A 23,534-nucleotide genomic window follows, 5' to 3' on the forward strand; every position below is an offset into this window, starting at 1 on the left:
GGTAGACTTTCACATTGTATTTCCAATTCTCCAACTATATTATAAATAAAAAAATACTGGTTTCCTTTTACACTTTTGTAATAAAGTTTTCTCCATGGATCCTTTATGACATCCCACTATCATCCTATTATAATCCATGCAACCCTGTTGTTTTGAGTCATTTATCACAAGTACAGCAGTTGGAAATTTAAGAAATCATCCTGTACAAAGTAAAATATAGGCATCAGTTTCCTTGGTCCTTACTCTGATATAGTTAGAAAATATATTTGTTTATGAAAAATGAAAAGTGTATATATATCTGCAAAGTTACCAAAAAGTTTTTCTGTGTAAAAAAAAGAGATGTATTGTTTCCTTTTAGGGAACTAATCTGCTCTCAGGGGTTTTTTTGGGGTTTGGAAAACCTTTACTGAAAAACAAGTCCATATTTCATTGATGTCAGATGCTGTCAACTGGCCAACACCAAGAAAACACTGCCTCAGACCTGAATTAAATGTATGAAGTTGTCACTACTTATGCCAGTAAAACCACACTTGGAATGGACATTGGAAACATATAAACAGACCATGAAGAAAAAGGTGTCATTATCCCACCAGTGGTTTACTGATGTTCTAGCACAGCTGTAACCTAGTTAAGATGCTGATGTAGGATTGCATGAGTTTAGATGCTACTTTGTGATTAATTTAGTAGATTATCTTGAAAAGTTTAGTCTTCTGAGCATTGCCCTCTTCTGGAAATATCTGTATTGAAATAATGGCCTATTGAAAAGTTGTCATATAAACTGTTAATGAAGGATTTTGGATACTGCTGCCATGTTATGTGTTGCATGATCCCATTGGGGGGAGGAGGAATATTAATACAGCCTTCCAAGTAATCAAATAATGACTCATCACCTGAGGGAGATAAACTGGTATCGAAACACAATGTCATCTGCATCCTGTTGCCAGAATGGCTCATCTTATTACTAACACATCCCCCATTATTGATGGGTAGAACTCATCACAAACTGTCAATCTTACAACGTTCCTTCATCTTGTGTAATGGGGCTGTTCTCCTTTTGTGCTGCTATATTGATATTGAAATGACATGAAGGTGCAGGATTCTCCTCACATCCCACTCTCGCCTCTACCTCTCAATTTTCCTGAATTGTTTTTTAAATTTATATTAATTTTTCCTGTTAAAAACAATGGCTAAAACAGCTGAATTCTTATAAAATAATAAAAAGAATTACAGAGCAGCAGAAATGCAGAAAGGTGAGATTATAGGAATATGCAATAAGAGTGTGGTGCCACAGATTGGCAAATTCTCACAATTGCACAGATGGGAGAGGTCCAATAACAAGAGTGCTCATACCTGTATGTATCCACTCTCCATACTTGCATGATTGCTATAGAATGCCAGATTGTCTTGCGATATTTTGAACGATTTGTATCTTCATCAACAAGAATAGTTCATCCAGGAACTATCAAGGAAACCAAGTTTTCTGTGAAGTTAGAAAGTTTTTTTAAAAAAAAAACATACAAAGACAAACCAAGCCAGGTGGGGGATGTTGTCCCAATCATTTTTAAAAAATCAAACACTCGGGAAGGCAGGTTCATGCTTGTTTCACCGTCTATGGAACCATGGATAGGGGCTACATTTACTCCAAAGACATCTCAGAAGTTTTGATGCAATCAGTTTGGAAAAGTGATACAGCGCACAGAATTCCCTAGTTAGCATAGTTGTGGGCATAGTGGCTGGAAGATGTTGGGAACTGTAGGTTAGGTTGGCGATGCTAATTATCAATTTGCACTGTCCTGATGTGTGTTGAGACAATTTACCTATATTTCTTCCCTAAACTATTGAGAGTTGTGGGATTTCTCTCCTAAGATTAGGAAACTGCACAGCTTTCTCTGGAAACTGCACAGCTTTCTCTGGAAACTGCACAGCTTTCTCTGGAAACTGCACAGCTTTCATGGGACATTATGTGTTTTTAAGCGGTCATGTACTGAATACATTTTTCTGCAATTTACCTTCTGTTCTCTCCCAGAGGCTAAATGTTGCACAAGTGTGAAAAAATATTACAGCTGTCAAAAATAATTGAAGGGAAGCAGGGAAGTTGCCAGAATGTTGACATCTCCTTTCTGAGAGATGCAGCCTCTATCTAGGATTTTCTTTCAAAATTTGGGGGGGGGGGGGGTTACAGAGGGAAGTTTGGAGTGGCAGACTGCAGATGTTTGACAGCTGATGCATTAATTTCTATTTTTCCTGCAACTTCCCACCCTGCAAGCCCCAGTTCTGACAAGAGGCTGTGAAAAGCCTTTTCAGTTGTCAAAGCAGCTGGGGGGATTGGAAAATGAAACATCTTTTCACAAGGATTTCTGTGAAAGAATGGAGCTTGTGGGGGAGGGAAGTTGTGGGAAAAACAGAAACTATATTGTCAACTGCCAAACATTTGCAACTTTGAAAAGATGTTTCTGCTGTCAAACCAGCTGGGTGGGAGGAGGAAACTGAAATGTCTTTTCACCGGCTGCAGTCAGGTTTTAGGCTTAGAGGGAGTTGGGGGGGGCAGAAACTAGATCATGAGCTGACAAACACCAACAACTCCCCCATCCTTACAACAACCTGCCACAACTCCCCCCCCCCCCCCCAATCTTACACTAAAATCCTGATTAGAGGCTGTAGCTCTCAAAGAAGGGCTGTCAACTTTCCTGCAAATACTTTCTTCCCCCACAGCAGATTTGAGCTTGTTCCACAATTGTAACATCTTTTTACAGCTGATAATTTCTGCACAACTTCAGGGATGTAAAGTTGCAGAAAAACAGTACCCAGTACGTGTCAGCTGGAAAAGCTGAGTATTTTTTCAATGACAGCTGTGCAGTTTTGGAGTGGCAAAATGTTGGCAAAGCTGTGGGAACTTCGCCTCTCTCTCCCTTTCTGCACAAATTTCCAAAAATTAATGGAAATCAAAAATTGGGAACTTTAATGTTGACATCATTTAAGAAACTGGTGGATTTCCAGCCCATCCTTAGCTCAAGATGCGAAAATAAGACTGCAACATTGTGCTGTGTGCACATTTTCTTGGAGAAAGCCTCACAATACTTTGAACACTTTGCCCTGTGCAACACAATGAAGCTTACTTTCAAGTTATCATGCATACTTACATTTAGGGATTAGAAGTGACCTTCATTCTGCATAATTTAATTAAATGTAAGTCCCTCTGAACTCAACTTTCTGCTATGTAGATGTGCACAGGGGTGTAGGCTTCATCCGTCTTAAATTCCAAACAGTCTTACTATCAAAAGTGAAGCTCTATCAAACAGTCATTAGAGGACTGAGTGCAGTTCACCATGCAATTTGCTCTAGATTTAGAGTTCACCGAAGTGCATTAAAAGACTTAACTCAGACTTTCCTATGCCTTGGCTTGATGCACTTTAAACCCTTTAGTTCACACTACACTGTGCTTTCACTACATGCATTGTGTAATCACCACAGATTGGAGTTGGTTTCAAGCTGCATTAAATGGTCAATGTAGATATGCCCCTAGTGAAACATCACTCTGGTATTTCTCCTTAATTTCATTTGAACTCCCTTCTAAGTTGCTTTAGTCTCATAATCTAAATAAGAAGAATCTTGCTGTCAATTACAATTTCATATGATGATAATGTAAAATAATGGCTTACTAGCTTGTGTATAGCTCGGTGGTGTTGATCTAAAGATAACACTGTTAAACTAATTTAATTTTCATAGAACGCCCCCACCCAATATGGATCCTTATTCTCTTCTTGAATACCCTTAGATTTTGCAACATGTAGATGTATATCACTTTCTTGACATCTTAATTAATTTTGGTCTAAATTTGATTTGGCGAAGATCTTTTCTTCACATTGTAAACCCTGGCTGTTTTTATTCTGGATTTTAAAGGTTGCAAGTTCTAGAGCACATAAATCTGATAGTAAGCTCTAAAAGGATTGTTTTGATGGACTTAAATGCATATAATAGAACTGGGCAAAAGTGTCCATGGACAGTTGGCTTTCTTTTTAAAAATGAAATCTTTAATCAGTTGACAGGAATCATTCCTAAATAAATGAAAAGAGTTTGCTAAACTTCCAAAAGATCTTTCTGTAAGATTTGAGCTTTCCTTCCAAAATGGAGTCTGGGGAATGAAAGAAAAGGGGGTTCTTTAATTTCTAAGGAGGAAAAAGAGAAAAGGAAATGGAGTTGCCATTGCCCTCAGCATTCCTTAATTAGGGTTATCAAGACAACAAGGATATGTTGTGTGTGTGTCTGTGCAAAACAAGCATGTGCTTAAGCAATCTATCTCTCCCCAACCTCCTTCCCATTCTAGTCCCTACCCTCATGGGCATGCACAGTTAGAACTTATCCTTATTGATATAGTCTTGATGTTTGAAGACAAATATGCATTGTCAGCTCAAGAGAGGAGAGCCCTACATGCAGTGAGGCATCTAAGTGAACCCCCTCATTGCTTCACCGTGGTAGACTGCACCCTCCACACCATGCTTAGTATGCCACTGCTTTTATCAGAAACCTGACAGCAAAAATTAAGCTGATATAATTTTTGCATCCATTTCCTCCAAAGGCACATCTCCACTAACCACACAATTCATTAGTCCTCATTAGTCCTTATAATTGGGATCAAATTAGTTAAATTCGTAATTATGAGGCAATATCTGATACATGAGCGTGGACTGTGCCAAAGACTTAAGAAACAAAACTTACTCCATACATTTTTGTTTTAGTTTTGTAAATCTTGGAAGGCTCTCAAAGCAAAGCCAAAAAGATTGCCTTACTGCTTTGCCTTCCCTCCATAAATTAAGGGAGTCTCAGCATCAGGAGCTGGGGAAAAGAGGGAACAGTGTTTTCTGGGAACAGCATAGAGCTCTGGGAATTGTAGTTTGGGAAGGGAAGAGCCCTATGCCAAGGAATTCAAAAGGCCCTGCCCAAACTACATTTCCCAGAAAGCAGTGCACCAGAGAGATTTGCCACTCTGTAGCCAGCCAGAGTTCCAATAATTATGATTCTGTTCCTGGATTATAGATGTTATTTGCTAATTGAGTCTATCATAAAAACATGGCAAATGTTTATTAAATGGTAAAACTTTGTCTTTGAGCGAGGATTATCATGTTATAGCACATTTTGCTGTAGTATATTATCTAGTCCACCAACTTAGCATTGTCATCTATCCTTTTAATAAAGTTTTTGGCACAAAAACAAAGTTCCTGAAGTAGAACTAGTAATTTCGAAGTTATGAATATTCAATTAAACAGGAAATAACACTTTCAAACTAGGAACATGCTTTCATCATCAATCATCATTATTCAGAGGCCAGATGGCCATCTATCAGTGGTGTTTTGATGGTTTCTACACTATGGTTTTTGTTAATGCATTATAAATGTAATTTACTAATTGGTTCTATCATAAAAACATGGTAAAAGTTTATTAAACTGCAAAAACGTTGTCTTTGCATGAGGGACATCATATTACAGCACATTTTGGTATCCAGACCACCAATTTAACATCGTCATCCACCCATTTAACAAAAATTTTGGTGCAAAAACAAACTGCCTAGTGTAGAACCACTACTTTCAAATAAGGACTACACTATTCAACAGGAAATAATACTTTCAAACTAGGAACATATTTTCTTTATTAGTAAAATGTTGTTTATAAAATCTTTGAAAATTCACAAAAAAATCTGTGGATAAATGAAATGTTCTGAAATTTGGTGGGCTAAGAGTGGTAAATGTTTCTACCATTGTAGTGAGTTTCACCCCAATAGCTGTAAAAATGAGGGAGAAATGAGCCACCAATTGCCCCCAATTATAGTAATTATGTGCAATGATGATGATGATGATTATGATGATTATGATTATGATTCTTTATTTGTATCCCACCCTATCTCCCCATGGGAACTCAGAGTGGTTTTCAACAAACCAGGCAAACATTCAATGCCTATATAAAAAAACAATGACCTTAAAAATTAAACAGAAAAAAAACAACACTAAACATTGTACAACAGAAAGTTAAAATAAACATAGGATAATAACAATTTTAAAAGCTAGTAATGAATAGTGATAAAGAGCAATGAATTAGTAATGATTTTTTCACTAATTACACTTTAGAAACACTTTAGAAACGAAACGCCAGCACCCCCTGTTCTGTAATGACTTTTGAACCATTTTTTCTATGGATCACACATCACTAGTAATCACCTTCTTGGCCTCAAACTTGTTCCCAATGTCAATCTAATGATCAGCACAGGAAAACCAGTTTCTCCCAAATGGGTTCCAAATTGACCTAAATGGTCAGTGTAGATGAGCCTTACAATAGGGCAAGGTTCTCCTGCAAGAGTATCAGGAAGCTATGTTAGCAAACAGAATACTCAACCATCTTAACCAATAACCAGAGTTTTAAAAAATTAGTCCCTTGCTACAGCATCCTTTCTTAAAAACTGATTAAAATATATTTGTCTGGTGTTTTCATTTATTTGTCTCCTGTTTATGTAAAATAGATCAATTGAAGGAAGACTGCACTGTGACTTCTAAATTTAATTTCATTTAATTTTCTACATAAAGTGACCATTAATGCATCCAAAAATTGCTTTTTTTAATTACTAGGACCAAATGTCCCAGACATGTTTTTGCATTATACAGCCAACTCTGCCCAAGTATGTCAGTCTTTCCTTGAAAAGAAAATATTTTGGATTTTAAAAATTTGAAATAATTAAAGATCTGCATGTCAAAAGTAGTTACATAAGAGTACATTTCAACCCAGAAGAAAACAACTTTAAAAAAATCATGAGCTTCAGCCCACAGTCCTCTCTTAATCAAAACTCCCACTGAACTTAAAGGGCAACACAGGATAATGTCTTAGTCATTAAAAATTAAATATTCAAGAACTGAGGGAAGAAGAAATGAAAGATTCAACCATCTGTTTGACTCACAACAACAACAGACAGTCAAAGGAATGAGTGGGGGAAAGGTGTGAAAAAAGAAAGAGAATATGATGCCATTGGTGACTATTTTAATGTGTCTGCTTCAGAGTCTAAGAAAGTTATTTTTTGGACAACTCCTAGACTGCACCAGGAAATCCAGTGTTCCTTGAACATATTTACACACTCTCTTCAATCTACTCGTAGGGTAATTTTGACCTATGTGCTAATGCAGAGACACATACATTTAAAATTACATGCATATATGCAACTGTTCTTTAAAATTGCAGTTTTTATTTTGCCTGTTTTATCCCATTGCTCCATGCATAATTTAAAATAATAATAATAATAATAATAATAATAATAATAATAATAGCATCTCACAACTATGCTATGGTTTAGGGACTGACACAATTTTCCTGAGAAAGACAGAAAAATATGGTATTTCATATTTTCAAATTTATATTGTTTTAATCTGAAACAATATTTTAACAGGGAAACCAGGATCCCATCTCTTGGCTTGTTTGGCAAAATATGACCTAGATCCTGATATTCAAAATAATTAATACCTTCCCCCTTATGGCCATGAGTGTATTTGCACTACACGGCTAGTGTAATACATGAGAATGTAATAGTCTTCAATTGACACCAAAAAACAAAGTACCATCAGAATAACTTGTGCTTGGCTGAAAATTTCTTGCTAATCCAAAATGGAAAATGTCCTGATGTAACTCATCATCGTGATAAGAAGGAAACAGAAGAAAACAGAAAGAAACTTCTGCCAATTGTGGAAACTGTTGTCTTTTGTGAAGATAAGTGATATGAGAAGTGGAGGAATTATAGACATTATTTTGAAAACACTGGAAAAATTGGGCTGAACGTGTGATATTTGTGTGGACAGGGTTATGATAAAGCTGCTAATAGGAGTGGTCATATTAGTGGAGTTCAGGCAATTATATTGCAGAAGTATCCAATGGCTGTCTACATCCACTGCAGTTCTCACTCACTAAATCTAGCTTTAGTAAAGACTTGCAGCATTCCACCTGGCAGAAACTGCCAAGAAACAATATCATCTGTGTGCAATTTCTTCAGAGCATCATTCATCAGAGTGGTACTGTTGAAGAAAAATATAAAGGTCTGTTTCCTGAATCGAGTGAACAGCGTGTTGCAGCTTTGTGAAACTTGTTGGGTTGAGCAACATGATGCAGTTTTATATTTTGTTGAACTATACAGTGTGGTGGTGAGAACACTGGAAGAACTAAAAGGGAATCCTCTATATAACAGTGATACTTCTTCCCATGCTGAAAAACTACTTTTAGCTTTTCTGTATGCTGAATTTGTAGTAATCATACAATTTCCAAGAAAGCTTCTGTCATAATCCCTTCAGCTTAGCAAAACATTACAAAATATATGAACATTTTTGATACATGTCAACAGTCTCTTAGAAAAAGCCAGAAAGATATGCACAGAATTTCAGGAGATCTTTGACACAGCAAGATCAGTGGTGGAATCTATGGGTGGTGAAATGAAGATTTCTCACATTAGTTCAAGGCAGACTTGAAAAAGCAACTACACGTACACCAATGGAATATTATAGGATTTTTCTGCAGTCAGCTTCAAGAAAGGTTTACAAGACACAGGGAAGTAGTTCAGGAACTGCAGGTGTTTCTCCCTATTAATTGTGTTCATTTAAAATCCAATTTGAACAATTGCACAGAACTTTACATTGAATGCCTTCAAGACACACTGATCGAAGATTTTGACCTGTGGTGTAGAAAATGGAAAAATATTGCACCTGCAGAAAAATTATCAAATGCACCGGAAGCATATCTTGTTTGTGTTGGACCATTTTTTCCGAATATGAAGAAACTTCAGATTTCTGCAATTTTGCCAGTGTCAACAGCTACAAATGACAGATAATTTTAAACTCTGAGACTTTTGATAATATACATAAGAAGCACAATGGGGCAAGAAAGACTGACTGGACTGTGGCAGAGTTGTAGTTTATGTTGGATCAGCCCACACACTGCCTTACCAGGTAAAGAAAATATGCCACACAGGTGAACAATAAAGAAAAAGTAGTTTAATGTATTGTCGAAGGCTTTCATGGCTGGAATCACTAGGTTCTTGTGGGTTTTTTCGGGCTATAGAGCCATGTTCTAGAGGCATTTCTCCTGACGTTTCGCCTGGATCTATGGCAAGCATCCTCAGAGGTTGTGAGGTCTGTTGGAAGTAGGAAAAATGGGTTTATATATCTGTGGAATGGCTGGGGTGGGGCAAGGAGCTCTTCCCTGCTGCAGTTAGGTGTGAATGTTTAGCTGATCACCTTCATTAGCATTTGAAGGCCTGCCTGAGCCTGGGAAAAACTGTTGCTGGGAGGTGTTAATCTGTGCCTGGTTTTTTCCTCTCTGTTGTTTAGCTGTTATAATTTTAAAGTTTTTTAATACTGGTAGCCAGATTTTGTTCATTTTCATGGTCTCTTCCTTTCTGTTGAAATTGTCCACATGCTTGTGGATTTCAATGGCTTCTCTGTGTAGTCTGACATGGTGGCTGTTGGTGTGGTCCAGCATTTCTGTGTTCTCAAATAATATGCTGTGTCCAGGCTGGTTCATCAGGTGCTCTGCTATGACTGACTTCTCTGGTTGAAGTAGTCTGCAGTGCCTTTCATGTTCCTTGATGCGTGTCTGGGCGCTGCGTTTGGTGGTCCCTATGTAGACTTGTCCACAGCTGCATGGTATACGGTAGACTCCTGCAGAGGTGAGAGGATCCCTCTTGTCCTTTGCTGAACGTAGCATTTGTTGGATTTTCTTGGTGGGTTTGTAGATTGTTTGTATGTTGTGTTTCTTCATTAGCTTCCCTATGCGATCAGTGGTTCCCTTGATGTATGGCAGGAACACTTTTCCTCTGGGTGGATCTTCATCTTTACTCTCGTGGCTTGTTCTTGGTCTTGCAGCTCTTCTGATGTCTGAGGTGGAGTATCCATTGGCCTGGAGAGCCCAGTTGAGGTGGTTCAGTTCATCTTGGAGGAGGTGGGGTTCGCAGATTCTTTTTGCACGGTCTGCCAAGGCTTTAATGGTGCTTCTTTTTTGACTTGGGTAATGGTTGGAGTTTTTATGTAGATATCTATCTGTGTGTGTGGGTTTTCTGTAGACGGTGTGACCCAATTGTTGATCTGGTTTGCGGATGACTAGGACATCAGAAAAGGCAGTCTTCCTTCATTTTCTTTTTCCATGGTGAACTGGATGTTTGGGTGGATGCTGTTTTTTTTTCTGGCTATGGCCCTGGTAGGCTGCTTGCTTTAGAAATTTGTTCTTCATATCATGGAGGGCTATACATAAGTGCAAGCCAATATGTTGGAGCAAAAAGAAGTTACTTTCATAACCCATTTTTCCTCATTAGATGGGGAATAGAATGCCTAAATAAGGTGTTTTTTCAAGGCAAAACCAGCCAAAGTTCCATAAAATCTTCAATATTTGCAGGGACATCACAATAATGTGAACATCAGTTCCACAGGCCTAAGTAAAACCTATTTAGTACTTACAAGAATGCATTTGCTCAGGGAGAAAGGGCGGAATACAAATAAATTATTATTATTATTATTATTATTATTATTATTATTATTATTATTATTTGCTGTGGACCAGTGAGAGGTTAGCCAAAATAAATGCTTTAACAGCTTGGTTTGTAGCTGGAACCATTCGATAAAACAGTTTTACTTAAAGTGGCAGGGCAGCAGGAGCTAATTACTAAATACATTTTTGTGACATAATGAATCATATATCCTTTAAACAAATGTAAGGACATCATCACAAAGGCCCATGGATTCACTACACATTGTAGTGAATCCTAGCAGGGGGCATGGAGAACCTGTTGCTCCATGCCCTGCATTGTGTGATTTATCCCAACCCCTATGCCATGGGGAGAGGTATCTCTGCCCAGCTTCCACCCATTGACCTGAAGGTCACACAGGAAGCCTCCCATGTTGCCATGGAGGTGGTGTACACTGTTTGTTCTCCCCTTTCCCAGTGGATCCCAGCCAAAAGTACACATGCATCGTGTAATGTACTCTGTCCTGAAAGGGGAAAGCAAGCGGCATACAATGGGGAAAGTAACCCATCTGATGAAGTGGTAACACTCCTAATTTGATTAACATTGCAATTTAAACTAATGTATTGGTGTGATAAATATCACTGTAAAAGAAATGATTAAATGAGGTTGGTTTAAAATTATAATCATAGTGTGCCATTTCATGTGACCCTATTTTAAAATGTGGGAAAATTGTGTTTTTTTTATTTTGGATTTTTTCTTTTTCTTCTTAAGAATCTTTCACAAAAATTCAAAGATGCTATATTTGAAAGCAGACCCAAATGTTATTATGGTAGCCCAAACCAATGTGGATAAATCAAGTTGGAGATGGGAGCATTGAATGACCTTGTTCTTCTTCAAATTACTGGGTCAATTGTATGAATTTCTGATTGAATCATGATCCTTCCTCAGCCCTAATGTAGACTGATACCTCCCTTGAGAACTGCCATGTGATGCCAGAGGGAAATGGATGAGTCCATCAAACAAGATTGCCAAATGAATTAATATTATCATCTAAAGATGAAGAATAAGAGTTCAAAACTTTCCCTCATTTTCTGAGCTTTTCATTCAAAAGAAAACCAAATCAGCTGACAAGCATTGTAATTATCTTTTGCTGAAGATTTCACATGAGCAGTATTTCATACCTTTCTTATTCAGTATTTATTCATTCCTTTGCAAATGTGAATTGGATCCTTTCAATCAAAGATGCCGAAGGACAGTGGGTACATGTATGTAATTTATCATAACAGAGGAGTTTTAATTTGGTTTAATTTTGTTATTTAATAGAATAACCAGTCTGGTTTGTAGTTGAAATGTACTGTTTTATGGTGTTTTTATGGATTTTTTATTGTATTGAAAGTCATTTTGCACCACAAGCATTTATATAAATAAAAAATATCTCATAAAAGTATAATGACTTGCCTTATTATTGTTACCTAATGAGGTATTGTGTGTTCTAAATATTATTTCACAGATTTTATAATTTTGTTGATGTGGACAGTAATCAATGGAGAAGGAATATCACATGGTTCAAGTTCTGGCTTGTGCTTTGCTTAGAGCTCAGCTGTGGAAGTTGATATGATGAGAAAATGGATGAAAAGAGAATTTGTTCCATAGCATAGGCCAGTGGTTTGTGTCATTCATAAGTTGTATATATGTCTAGAAGTAATAAGGGTTGGTCCTTTAGATTTGTTGGAGTTAGTGGTGCAGGGCCCTCACAAAAGTGGAAAAAACATGAATAAAATACTATTTGGTTTACCTGAGATAACACCTTTCTAGGAATTTCTAGGTCTTCTAATCTAGAGTGATCCTATGGTCAGCTGCCATCAGAAGTTGACAAGAGTCACTGTGAAGGAACTAGAGATTCCTAATGAGGACTTATTTATCACATTTAAGAATGATCAAATTAGCAAAATTTAAACATGCAGACATGGAGGGTGACCTGCATCTTAGTTAGTCTGAGAAACAGAAATGAGAAAAATTGCTTGTACTAATTGTAGCTACAAAAGTAACTAAGTACATCAGTTGTTCTTGCAGATTCCCTTCTCCATCTTTTCTGTTCAATTGTCTAATTCTGCCAGTGCTAGCAGATTAAATTGCCACTTTGCCTCTTTTACAGATATTTTGACAACTGTTCAGAACTCTGTTGATTTGTTTGAGACACTGATCCATAACTGTGAATAAGCAATTTTCATATCAGGGAATGGAAATCATAAATTGTTCTGCATTCTAAGTTGCAGGTGTCTTGAGACACTGGTTAGTACACCATTATTAAGAACTCAAAACTGGAAATTTTATGGGGTTGTTCATGTGCAAAGATTTCACTTTGGTGCAAAGGTAAGAAATCAGTAAAAAAAATGTTTGCAGAAATAATACTTGAGTGGAAAATGTATATGGCTCACAATAGGCACTTCTGTTTTTGCACGAGACAAGAAAACAACTTGCCTTAAATGATTTTCACGTTTTAAGAGGATAATTTGCTTTCTATGCAAATATCACTTTATATTTAGGAATATTTTCTATTCCAGCAGAAAAAAGGTATCCCTCCCATACTATTGGAAAATCCAGACCAGCCTTTTCAGTACATCATCTGTCTTTTGAGTCTCAGAAGAGTATATCTTCCAAGGAGAGGTGTGAGGCATGGCTGTTATTGTTCCTAAGCATTGACGGGTAATTATTTACAAATAGAACTCAAATTCAGCAGAAGAAACAAAAATCAAAAACAGATGTGATTTTACTGAGCCAAGTTTTTCTTGCTCCTGTTGGCCCATGAACTAGAGAAATGATTGTTTCTAAGGTTGAACTGATGCCACAAACACTTGTTATTTTTCCTCAGAGCTGTCCTGGAATCAAAATGCTGTAACCCGAGGAAATGATTCAGTTACAGAAGCCTAAGGAAATTTACACTCAAGGTTTAATTGACTTTCAGACAGCACAAGGGAGCTTCCTGTAACCTAATGAGTTGAATCAACCACATGTTTCTTGACTTTCTGTGACAATGTAGACATGAAACAGGAAAATGGCCATAGCAGATGTTCACATTTTCACAGTTGCATGAGGATTTGTATCCAACTTAAAATTGCTTTGTGGTCTGTAGGAACAACAACAAAGAGAGGAAAGCTATAGAGTTGGATGTGGTACAATTTCCTAGTGGTATATTGATCAATATGTCACCCTTCACGTCATACAGAAGTATGGCTTGGGACAGGGTTAGGTACCAGACACAGAGGGACCATGAGGATTTAATGAACCAAATTACCACCCTTCCTTGGCCCTCATATATTTTATGTGATCATGTGTTGGTTTCAAATTGGAAATTGCCAAATGGATTTTCCCTCTGATTCTCCACACCAATCCACATATTGCAAAGTAATAATAATAACTTTATTTTTGTACCCCACCTCCATCTACCCAGAGGGACTCAGGGCGGCTTACATGGGAACTAAGCTCAGTCGACATAGTTAAAATGTAACACATTAAAAACATAACAACAGCTTAAAAACAGAATAAAACAACTTTGCTTTGGGAAGGAGAGAAAAAGTCCACCAATACAAAACAAAGCAGTTTGCTGACAGTGATACACAGTACCAGTATATGTGCATATGTTTGTGTGTGTGTGTGTATAATTTGATGTCTCAGAAAGACCCCCCCCCCCCCGGAACATTATTAACTATACCATGATAGTACATTTGGACCTTGGTGGGAAGTTCACCCTAGACCCCAAATGGAATCCTTCCTGCTCCTCTTTCCCCATTCCCAGTATCCCTGAAGGCCCCGGTATCTGCCACTCATGTTCCCTGTATTTCAACAGAAAGGAAGAAACCATGAAAATGAACAAAGTCTGACTACCACTATTTAAAAAACCCTCTAAAATCATAACAGTAAATAAAGAGCTCCAGACAAGAAGGAATCAGAGACAGCTAATCACCTCCCAATAAAGGATGCCCCCAGGCAATAAGAAGTCACACCTTGAAAACTGCTAAATGTTAATCAAGATGGCCAGTTGAAATATTCACACCTATTTACATCAGAGAAGATTTCTTTCTCCCACCCTGGACATTCCACAGATACACATTTTAAACTCCATTTTCCTAGTTTCCAACAGTCCTCATAACCTCTGAGGATGCCTGCCATAGATGCCAGCAAAACGTCAGTAGAGAATGCTTCTGGAACATTGTCATACAGCCTGAAAAACTTACAGCAACCCAACTGATACATACAATATAGCACATTATTCTGTATGAGTAATACATCTTCAAAGACCTGCTGCAATTAAAAAAAAATCATCACCTGATTAAGGAAGGATAGGAAAGAGGAAGCCAGTCAGTAGTAAGAGAATTCCAGAACCTGGAAGCAGATACTGAGAAGGCCCCGTCCCATCAGATTTACTTGTGATGGTGTGGTGGCTGTATGAAGAAAAATAATAATAATTATAATTTGAAATGAAAATAATGAGAAGTGAGGGGTTACCTGTCTGTTTTTGAGAAGGAAAGCAGAGTCTTTGGTAGAAGGGGAATTTTACAGATGACTCAGAAACCTTGCAGGCTTGTTCTATCATATGTCAATATTTGAATAAGCCAAGAGCTAAATGTGGAAGGTTACGAGAGTTGGTGCCAAGAACAATTGATAATTATTAATCCAGGGAGAAGCAAACATCTGAAGATATGGTATAACAGCGCCACCTCCTGTCTGGTTGATGTAAATAGCAGGCAATTAAATACACCTTTTAAATGGATCAATTGAAAGAACTAATGTATTATGAATATATTGTGAATGTATTGTGAGGGAAATTAAGGAGAATTAATAAGGGAAATGCTTGCTTTGAATAAATTAAAGATATATACATGAAGACATATGTGTGAAGAGAAATATATGAAATGATGATTCATTCTAAAGATTATGTAAGTCCTCTGGGAATGTAGTCAGCTGATGGAAGGGAAAACAGTGGAAATAATAGTATCTTGCCAACAAATGTTCTTGGCTGCGATTCCTCGAGGACAAACGGATGTTGATTAGATTGTGTAAAGGTTAGGACTTTTCTGCGCATGTGTAACCCTGAGAATTATGCTATAAATGCTGGAGCAAATCTGACTCCCAGTGTGTGTCAGATATTGTATTCTGAACACCCGATCAAGCTTGATTGAATAAAGAGCCTGGAATCTGCTGCTGTCTCCTTTCTCTTCCTTCCTGATTGCACTCATCTGATCTCGGGTAACAGACCTGCTGCTACAATGGAAGTGACACAGAGAGAAAAACACCCCCAGAAAATTTCAGAATATAGATGGGCCCATATGGGAAAACGTGGTCCTTCTAATACTCCGAAGGCAAAGCGTATGAATCATAAGCAACATTTTGAAGGGTGCCCAAAAACCTGCCATGGGTTGAGCTGTTCCAGCAAAGAAGTTGTAGAAAGAGCTTCCTTGTGCTATTTTGAAGTAAAAACAAAATTGAAACAAACTTTGGTCCAGATGTTTTTGGCAGTGCCCCCATCACCTGCTACTTTGGTTGGTTATTTGAGCCCTTCAGCGGGCTGTGGGACTCTAGGTATTGGCCCCAAATTCAACCCAGGCCACACCACACAAATGTTCTAGAAAGGATAACAGCCTTCCTTTTTTTGCTACATTGTCTTTGGAAGATTTAGAGGGAACAAACCTATTAATATGATCCTTTTCCTTCCATAGTGTTTCCACTTGTTGTCACATTGCAGAAAAAAGAATAAATATGCTATCAGCTCTGCATAATGAATAGCTTTTAATTTTCATCCTCAAAACTTCACTGGAAATTAGTCTTCCACTAATATAATGGGATAGAGTTGTACCGTGCTCTGGAACTAAGGCTAGAAATTAACGTAAAAACATTACTACACATGAATAATCAATATTCTCCACCATAATAACTTTTGGAACTAAATTAAAATTTGCATATTTGAATTAGTAACTGCAAAAAAGAGTCTTTGTACTTGATTAAAGCTCTTCAGATTTACACATTTAAAATACATAATACATTTTGATCACATTCATTTTCAGTGTTGCTAAATGTTGGGACAGTGGATTTGTCTTTCTTTTGCTTAATGTCAAAATCATATCATTACATAAACTGTAATGTTAAATTATCTTTTACAATGAGACTATTTCCTTGTTATTCAAGATTTTGTTATGAACAACAAAATAAGACTAAAATCATCGATACTATATCATTATGCAAGAAATTCATCAATAAATTACTCTCAAACTGGCACTCTCCAATTTTGACATGTTAAAAAGCCTTGTAAAAAGAAATACAAAATATTTGAATGTTGTTAAACTGTTCTTCAGGTTTTAGTAGTAGTAATTAGCTTAATGTTACATTGCTAGCAAAATGTTAAATTAATCGAGTATTGCTACAGTGTAGTGTATACACATTTACTGGGATTTAAGTCAGTGGAACTTGTGAGTTGACACACTATTATTCTATTGCATATTCCATACTTATTCCTTTACGTTCTAATTATGAATACTTAGAGCCAGTCCACACTACACAATGGTAATGCTATGATTTTACTTTAATTCCCATAGCAACGTCCTATGGAATCTTGGGATTTTTACCTTAGGGAGAGAAAGTTGTGTTTCTATTATAGTTAATAATTCAAAAGTTATAGATCATGCCTCTTGGAAAATTACTATTACACATGTAAAATAATGCCAGCCAAAGTACAAGCAGCTTAATGTATTTGTTACTGCATAGTTGCATCAAACCTATCTGCTGTATTCTTCCTAAGTAGATCTTATTATATGTTCTGATCTCAAGCCATCACACTTTATCAATGTTCTCATATATAGGCAGGGCAATCCTAATTCAATGATGCACTAGCTGCAGGGGTTTAGGATTAAGAGCAAATGTCTCCTGATAGCGAAAATGCTCTTCTGCCAGCAAGACTATCTTCGGTTGAGTGATCTCACAATTATGCTGTTGGCTAAGATCTACTGGTAAAAAAGCAGGGAACAGGTAGAAACAGAGGGTGGGTGATAGTGGAGCTGTGTTGATGCAGTAGGCCCTTGGCAATTCCTATTTTCATTCCTGGGTCTCACAGCCCAAAGAACTTGTCAGAGAGCCCTCCTTCAACACAAAGATACCCTGCTGTACAACTAAGGACTTAGCAGTGGTTGATGGTCATCACCACTCTACCTTAGTGACTGGCCCATTTAAAAATAGTATGATCCAATTTCAATCTCATGGGGCCCATCCAGGCAGTACCTTTATTGCAGTATCTACCTCAATAAAGGAAAACCCTGGTTTGTAGTGAATTAATTAGATAGTGGATTTATTCTGTGTCTTCTTGGAAGATGTGGGATAAACCCATTACTTCCAGTGTCTGGGCTACAGTCCAGACACCATTCCCACAGTTTACTGGGCTAAATAAGCCCGGTAAACTGTGGGAATACCCAGTCCCCTCCCTCGAAGCCCCCAAACCCCTTAGAAAAGTAATGAAAATTTACCTAGCCTCCATTACAGGCTTCGTGCAGCTCTCCTGGCCTGTAGAAATGTGCCAAGAGAGCGGGGGGGGGGGATCACTCCCCCCCCAGCGCATCATTTCTATGTGCTGGGAGAGCTGCTCGAAGCCTGTAATGGAGGCCAGGTAAGTTTATTTTTACTTTTCTAAGGGGTCAGGGGGCTTTGGAGAAGGGGGAGGGACTCCAGATGTTATTGTGGGCCAGTCCCATGAGAGAATCTGGACACCCACCCCATAAAGCATGCACCCCCATGCTTTTTAAAATGTGGATTCTCCTGGAATAAAGGCTTGTCTGCATCCACCCCTATACCTCACCCACACAATTAGTGCAGAGGACTATTTTTGCCACTCAAACTGCAGAATGAAGCAATTCTCACAAAGCTCATAAATGACCAGGCTGATCCTGACTTCTCCCCTCTCCAAGCCTCAAACTTCCAGGGGCTGGGAAAGCAAACTTTTACACCCAGTTCTCGGTCTCTATGGGCCCTTCTGCACAGTCTTATGTCCCAGAATATCATGGCAGGTAATCCCACATTATCTGAGTGTGGACTCAGATAACCCAGTTCAAAGCAGATATTGTGGGATTTTCTGCCTTGATATTCTGGGATATAGGACTGTGTGGAAGGGCTCTATGTCAGCTGTCACCACATGTACTTAACATGGAGGATTTTCCCTACCTCTTCCAGAGAGGTATGCAAAACAGTCTGTATGGCCCAAATGCTCTCTGATAGAGGTGTGTGGATTTTTAGGCTCACCTTCTGTAGTAATTATTCTCACAAATAGTCAGATAAATTGATCACCACCTACATTTGGAAGAAAGATGTCAAATTCTATTCCATGCTAGGATCAATCTTGACGACATCTTAATTAAATCCACCTGCACAGTTAATAGAAGAAGAGACAGCTTTTGTCTCTAAGGGGTTTCTGTCTAAAAGTCACAGCATTCTTCATCAAAGCTTGAAAAGATGCACTTGGCTTATGCAATCAATATTTATCAACCTTTTGTTTCACAAATAATGACTCCTGGACCACTGCACCACTGCAAACATAACAACAAGCTGGCATTAAGCTCATAATGAGAGGTCTTCAAATAAACCCAAAGTATAACCCCCAGAAGGATGTGTGACGTACTTTAAAGAATTTATGGTTTCAGATTGTGCAGGCTGGCCCACTTAGGGCACTATTACACTATTACACTGAATTCCTTGACTTAACCTGGTTTGGGGAAAGTGCAGGTAAGTTGTCACTAGATTAGTTAAATTGCCATAACACCAGATTTAGGGGGGAAATGGCTTTCTTCATTGACCGATCATTACAGGAAGCATATCTGGAACAATACATCTGGATTTCTAAGAACAGAAGGTTTCCATGATGTAACAGATTGTTTCTTTCTCATCCACAAATAGTACATTCACAGATAGTACAGATGTATTTCTATTCAAACTCCCAGTCTCTCTGAGATTTGGTAACGCATGAAAGGATGCTGTTCAAATTGCCTAAAAGAGTCATCATTAACTTGTATAACTGTGAAGGGCAATTTGGATAATTTCCTTAGAAAGGATTTTTTACATTCTTGGAAACTGCACCCTAATTCTCCGTATTGTCATTCAATTCAGTTATAGCTGTAGTAGAATCACCTTATAAAAATTAACAAAGTTATACAAAGCTCTTCCCTCATCACATTGTTTTTGAAGAGGTAGAACTTTACATTCTTAAGCTTTTCTTTTTCTCCATCTTACTGCTTATTTAAATCTATTATGGAACCAAGTTATAAAGCTTCATTATGCTGTTCAACTCAACAAAAAACATGTATTTCTGTAGGTTTTTAAAAAATAATTGCCAGAACAGTCTTCTGAAAACTCTGTAACAAAGAGTGCTGATGTAGGTTAAAGTATTTTTTTAAATCAGAGTTAAAAACACTGTACAAAATTACATGTTCATAGCCACTAGTGCTGGTTTACAACTGCCTCTTGCTCTGTGTGGGTGTATCTAGGATGTCAGTGTTCTATTTTATTGCTGTCTACTAGGTTGTAAATGCACTATGCTTGGGTAATGCCATATCCTATTGTTAAAACAAAACTAGGATAGATTTTAGCACAACACAATGAAAGCAAGACACCAAGGTTCTTTTACAAAAGGTAATGGTAGGTTATTGTGGAAAATACACATAGGTAGATGGAGATATATTCTGATTCTGATTCTTGTATACACTCTGCGATTAAAATTCTGTGAAAAGCATATGAAATGATGAGGGGCTTTTCAAAACATAACATCTCTCTCAACAGGACACTATTAGAAATACAAATTCTCAGTGTACAGGATTATGTATGAAATTTTTTCTAAATTACAGCTTAGTTATGCATAAAACTTCTGAAAGTGTTCTTTTGCTATCACTGATTATGGGATGTCATCATGATGAAGTAGTCTGTTTGCATTTTAATTAACATTAAATAAGGTATAGTAGGATACATTGGTAAGATAGTAAACAGACCATGGAATCGGTTTCGGATTTATTCAGATATATCCTAACCAGGTACAAGAAAGAGCAAGCCTGAATTTCTCAGTACAGAAATCCCAAATTAGCTCATTGGTTTTTAAAGCAATAGCTCAAGATTGTGGGTAGCACTTCTACATCTTTTGTGTAAATTATCTCTTTCATAAGCAAAAAACTCAACGGAATATCTTCTCTATTTCGGTGAGTATTTTTTCCAGTTTGCTCTTTTTTATATCCCTCCGTGATTTGGAAATAAAATTCCAGCTGTTTTGATATAATAAAACAAGGAGGTAAAATACCTACATACATGTACAGATGGGCTTTATTTCATTGTAAAGTTTTTTTCATCAGAAACAGATAGCACACAATAGAGCTATTTGAAAACCACAGATTTAAATTCACCCACATTCTAAAAAAGAAAAAGAAAAAATGGAAAAGCAAATCAATGGCCTTCAGACTGGAGAAGATCAATAAACATACCAATTCCCAAGAAAGTGGATATCTGAATATTGCATTGCAGGCTTGTAGCCGGGGGGGGGGGGGGGGGGCTTGAGGGGCTTCAGCCCCCCCCCCCCCCGAAATTCTCATGGTGGTTTGCGAAAAGCCCTTACTGGTGTATTATTTAAACTGTTATGTTTATTCATATCATGATCTGATCACCATACTCAATATATCCCATATGCATGGGGGTATTGGGGTAACGATGCAAAAGGTTTGCTAGGGTAGACCCTCTTTCACTCAGACTTAGCCCCCCCCCAAAAAAAAATCACACACCCCCCCGAAACCCCCCCTGAAAAAAACTCAGCTCCCCCCCCCCCCCCCGAATCGAAATCCTGGCTACGGGCCTGTTGCATTGATCTTCCATGCAAGCAAATAATTCAAAATTTTACAACAACTTTTAGCATACATTAGGTGAGAAATATCCATCACCCAAGCTGTGTTATGAAAAGAAAGAGGCACAAATACTTTAATTCAAACATATGTTGATCTTGAAATGCATCATAGAGTTGTAGAAGAAAATTTGTTGTTGTTCATTCATTCAGTCGTCTCCGACTCTTCGTGACCTCATGGACCAGTCCACGCCAGAGCTCCCTGTCGGCCGTCACCACCCCCAGCTCCTTCAAGGTCAGTCCAGTCACTTCAAGGATGCCATCCATCTTGCCCTTGGTCGGCCCCTCTTCCTTTTGCCTTCCACTTTCCCCAGCATAATTGTCTTCTCTAGGCTTTGCTGTCTCCTCATGATGTGGCCAAAGTACTTCAACTTGGTCTCTAGTATCCTTCCCTCCAGTGAGCAGTCGGGCTTTATTTCCTGGAGGATGGACTGGTTGGATCTTCTCGCAGTCCAAGACACTCTCAGAACTTTCCTCCAACACCACAGTTCAACAGCATCCATCTTCCTTCACTCAGCCTTCCCTAAGGTCCAGCTCTCACATCCGTAGGTTACTACAGGGAATACCATGGCTTTGACTAGGCGGATCTTTGTTGCCAGTCTGATGTCGAGACTGGACATTGCTCTCCTCCCAAGAAGTAAGCATCTTCTGATTTCCTGGCCACAGTCTGCGTCTGCAGTAATCTTTGCACCTAGAAATACAAAGTGTGTCACAGCCTCCACATTTTCTCCATTTCCCAGTTGTCAATCATTCTTGTTGCCATAATCTTGGGTTTTTTGATGTTTAGCTGCAACCCAGCTTTTGCGCTTTCTTCTTTCACCTTGATTAGAAGGCTCCTCAGCTCCTCCTCGCTTTCGGCCATCAGAGTGGTATCATCTGCATATCTGAGGTTGTTAATGTTTCTTCCAGCAATTTTCACCCCAGCTTTGCATTCATCAAGCCCCACACATCGTATGATGTGTTCTGCATACAAGTTAAAAAGGTTGGGTGAGAGGATGCAGCCTTGCTGACAGCTATGAAGAAAATACATAAGATCCTCAATTATGTGGATTGGAATATTTAAATATATCTTATTAAATAAATACCAGTCAGAATAATCCATGTCAGAGTAATACCAATTGTGATTCTAAATGAAGAAAGATGATGGGAAAACAGTCAACTCATTTGAAATGAAAGCTGGATGAGAATTCTGTGGATACTATGGGCAGTTAGTTGTTGATCTAACTTTCCAGCAGGTACTAATGCTTGTACCTGCTGGAAAGGACCAATAAATGGGCCCTAGACTGGATCAATCCTGGCTTCTCACTAGAAGCCATAATGACTGAATTGAAGGTATTGCACTTTGGACATACAATGAAACATTGGAAAATATGTTATATTGAATGCAGTAGGACAACAATAAATGGGCCCTATAATACATCTGGTCTGAACTCCCTCTAGAAGCCAAGATGGCTAAAATAGTTGCCATACTGTGTCCATATCATGAGAAAAGATGACTTATTAGAAAAAGATGATAATGCTTGGCAAAGTGGAAAGCAGGAAGACAGCCTATTAAGTGATAGACTCAAACAAGGAAGCTATGGCTCTGAGTTTGTAAGACATGAGTAGAACTGTTGATGACAAGTTGACTTCGTAGCCTCTCATTCATGGGATTTCCATAACTCACAGTTGACTTGAAGGCAATTAACAACAACAAGATCACATCACACACGAGTTGATTCAAGAAAAAAGGAACAGCCTAGACCCAAAACATGGCTGATGAGAGCCAGAGTTCACCAAGATCTTACATAAATCTGTACCCTGCATGCTGAAACCAATGTTTAAATGTTTCTGTTTACATTTCCTATTTTGCTTATTCTCATGACTATTATTCATGCCAGTATAGATATAAAGGCAAGCTACTCACAACTGTCAAAAGCTATGACAAAGACTTCCCTCTTCCTTCCCACAGCCACAACATTGTTCCATCTTTTATATGAGTCATGTTCTGATATTTGTTCCCTTTACAAAAGTCTGGAGAAGTTGAAATATATCACATTCTCTTTAGTGAAAACATCACACACCTTATTTCTTGGCTAGCCAAATGTAGATTTCTCCAAGCACACTCATGCAAACAAATACTAATGTGTGGTGTAGACTGCATGATTC

General features: G+C 38.0%; 1 long non-coding RNA gene across 3 annotated transcripts in view; it reads left to right on the forward strand.

Annotated features, from left to right (window-relative positions):
* The window catches only part of LOC132769623 (uncharacterized), a 53,551-nt gene that overhangs the window by 19,829 nt on the left and 10,188 nt on the right, over positions 1-23,534 (forward strand). For 2 of the 3 annotated variants that reach the window (XR_010908934.1, XR_010908933.1), the window contains one exon: positions 359-792. The exons of the other annotated variant lie outside the window; for it this stretch is intronic. This is a non-coding gene — a long non-coding RNA (uncharacterized lncRNA). Of the gene's footprint in view, positions 1-358; positions 793-23,534 lie in introns of those variants that run through there. 3 annotated transcript variants of the gene reach the window in all.

This window comes from Anolis sagrei, chromosome 1, assembly GCF_037176765.1.
Source record: "Anolis sagrei isolate rAnoSag1 chromosome 1, rAnoSag1.mat, whole genome shotgun sequence".
Taxonomy (NCBI): Eukaryota; Metazoa; Chordata; class Lepidosauria; order Squamata; family Dactyloidae; genus Anolis; species Anolis sagrei.